The sequence below is a fragment of the Vidua macroura genome, chromosome 5 (assembly GCF_024509145.1).
Source record: "Vidua macroura isolate BioBank_ID:100142 chromosome 5, ASM2450914v1, whole genome shotgun sequence".
Lineage (NCBI taxonomy): Eukaryota > Metazoa > Chordata > Aves > Passeriformes > Viduidae > Vidua > Vidua macroura.
In genome coordinates this window covers 12,775,655-12,778,767 of record NC_071575.1, presented here as the reverse complement: position 1 = coordinate 12,778,767, position 3,113 = coordinate 12,775,655, and the positions used below count along the sequence as shown (strand labels likewise).

The window sequence follows — 3,113 nt, the reverse complement described above, 5'->3', positions numbered from 1 at the left end:
TTTGTGGATGTTTGTGTCAATAAAGGGAGATCTCTGAAAAATCTACAAAGCACGAACTTCAAGACAATGTATGTAGGACCAGATGAACATTTCAATTACGGGAACCAAGAATATCTGATGTTGCTGTTGTCATCTTTTTACATTGAAAATTTCTGCAACTGAAAAGGGAGATTTATCCCAAATTGGGGAAAATGCAGAGCTCCACGTTTCTTACCTTGTGTTATCCATTCTAGTTCTGAAACCCTGTGTGTTTCACCGGCTGGACTATAACAGAGCTTTGAGTTTGGGTGTTTTGTTTGAGGGGAGTAAGGGAGAAAGTTGTGAGATGGGGTTTTTTGTTTTAATGACAAGTTTACTTCTTAGCCTTCTGCACTATCCTTTGCTGGTTTGCTGATCAGTAATTTATCTCCTTTGTCATCTTGCAGGTTCACCAACTGCAGGATTGATGTCATAAAATTTAAGGGCACTAGTTCACTTGCTCAGCTGGAGCATGGATTTTAAAGCTAGTATAGATATCTAAGAGATGAATAATAAAATGTCCCTTCATCTGTGTATTTAATTAGCTGCTTTCCTCATGATTACAAGATCAGTACCAGGAAGAGAGGAGCTTTTAGGTCTCAGCAGGTTAACTCCACACCAGAGGATTAGACAGGACCCAAACTATGATGCTTAGTGTTCTCAATTCCAGGACAGAACTGGCATCCAGTACTCATCTATTCTGCGCTGCAGTGAGGTGAGACATTTGTGGAACTGAAAGCTCTGAGTAATTAAAAAACACACAAACAAAAACAAAACAAACAAAAAACATAGAATCATTTTGGATGCATTTTCACAAATTTCTGTGTTAAAAAAAGGCAAATATGAATATGTAATAAATGATAAATTCTTTCCTCCTCCTTGTTATCACTGGCAACTATATTGCTTTGTCATACAACTGCTGCAAAGGCTAATCCTCCACACTTGGAAAATCTTCTTATTCTAACTGCCATGGCCCTGCTGAAGCCAGGGCTTATGTCCCTAAAAATAGGAGCAGGATTACTTAGGTTGCAGTTCAGTGAAGTAGTTTAAAGGTTTTCAGATATGGAGCAAGGAGAGAAAAAAATGTTATTCTAAACTATCAGGGCTCAAAATTACCATTTTAATCAACTTTAATTAAAGACTTCATATAGTCCCTGTACAAAGGCTTCCAGCATGAATGAATTACTATGCCATCATGAAAAGGAACCACCAGTTCCCCCAGCATTTATTTAAACTCCTTACCTCAAACTTTTCATATCTGCCTCAGAACCTCCTGGCTTTAGTTTATTGTTTTCAACCTTACAGTGCTGAGTAGGGGCTTTAAGAAGGATTTAGGCACTTGCACCCACAATTGCAATTCCAGCAATCCCTACTTACATATGGCCTAACCCTGGGCCTTTTGGGAAAAATCAGGCCATGGTGATGTTAAGGGCAGCCAAAGTCAAAGACTCACCTTCTTTGTGAGCAGGCAGTCAGGAAACTGAGTCTCAGCTGTATGCTAGGGACAAATAAAAAAGAACAAACTAGAGGCAGAAGTGAGTCCAAAAGTTCAATAGACGGTATCTGAATATGAAAATGAGCAAAGAATCCAAGCATTGGGAAATGTTTAAGAATTTAAAAGATGTTACTAGGTGTATTCTACTTTGAGAAGTGAAGGGGGAAGAGAATAAAATTTGTATGGAACTAAACCATTACCAGGCTTTAGGCCAGGTCTGTGCTGCTCATGCCTAAGCCCTGCTTAGATTCAGAAACTGGGCCTTCCTCTACTTAGCATTCTTCTTCTACTTTATATTCACTGTTTAATGTGAGGTCTATTCTGGACAGCTTGGCTGGAGTGTTTCTAAAACAATCTAATGGGAAACAATTCCTTCCAAGACGTAGTAGGAATCACTCTTTCTTGCACAAGACTCAGGAGAACAAATGCCCCCCACTTTTTTTTTTTTTTTTTTTTTTTTTTAATAGCTTCACTCTAGGAGGTTTTCATCCAGGCAGAAGAACAGAAGAACCTGTAGCTCAATTCAATCTTCAGACCCAGGAAAGATGGATCTGAGAATAATGTCTCAACTGTGGGAGCACAGCCTGGAGCAAAGGACAAGTTATAGTCTTTGACACTGACCCTTGTCTCCACATTCTCTCTCCCCTTTCTCTCCATCCAAGCTGTGTCACTCTATAAAGAGGATTGCGGAATCAAAAGAAGAGATGACAATGAAACAAAGAAATATGCTAGTCCAATGTTAAGACATCAGCTTAGGATGAAAAAACTTAGAGTTTTGGTGTCTCTGTTGTTGGGACAGTTTTTCTTTAGTATAAAACACAGCAACTGTTCTTTGACACAGAATATTGTAGCCCAGGCCATCTCCTTTGTAAACTAAGAACCCTGAACCTGGGTGCTCAAATCATGCTCTACCTCTTTGTCTCCTTTAGTCCCTCCAGTAAACTTTGATCCATTTTCACTCACCTGAGTGTTTCAGCTAAGGATGTGAAAGACGTCTCTTCCCATTCTCACCTCAGTGTTCAGGAAACTTACCTTTGAGATGGGAAATACGATTTTGAGTCAAAGATACAATAAAAATTTCTCATTCCTCAGAGAGTATCCTGAAAGTCAAACTCTTAAATGAAAGTTTCATTCTGAAAAATTTTCTTGGCTTTGGATGTGGATGAGTATCCAACTTTTAGCCCCTTGGGACACAGTCAGAAAACCTGTACATGCAGTCGCATGCTCCCTCCACCGTTTAATGCAGCTGGGACATGAAAACATGAGAGAGAAATGTTTTCTTCTCTTCAAACATCCCAGGCCCTGAGAGGATGTCCTGGCATGGCCAGTGCTCTCTGTTCAGCTGGCCAAGCCTACTCACTTCTCTATTTTCTTTCTTCCTTTTATTTTTCTGTCCCTCTCAGATATTTCTTTCTTATAAAATTGCACATAGTTATTGCACAGCAAAGCAGCTTCCCTGCTCAGAGCAGACTGCACTCCCTTCACTGGAAGACAAGTCTCAGCTTTCTCTCAGGGAAGGAAAGCTACAGGCCCTGGGCATCAAGAAGACAGAGCACTCCTTGCTTCTCTGCCTGTGTGGGAACCAGTGTCTTCTCAGTTT

General features: G+C 40.2%; 1 long non-coding RNA gene across 1 annotated transcript; it reads right to left on the bottom strand.

Moving 5' to 3' along the window:
- Window positions 1-599: 599 nt before the first annotated feature.
- On the bottom strand, window positions 600-2,544 carry LOC128807455 (uncharacterized). The gene is made up of 3 exons (XR_008437166.1): window positions 2,477-2,544; window positions 1,472-1,516; window positions 600-759 (listed from the first exon to the last, which is right to left on the bottom strand). It is a non-coding gene; the product is annotated as an uncharacterized LOC128807455 (long non-coding RNA).
- Window positions 2,545-3,113: the final 569 nt, after the last annotated feature.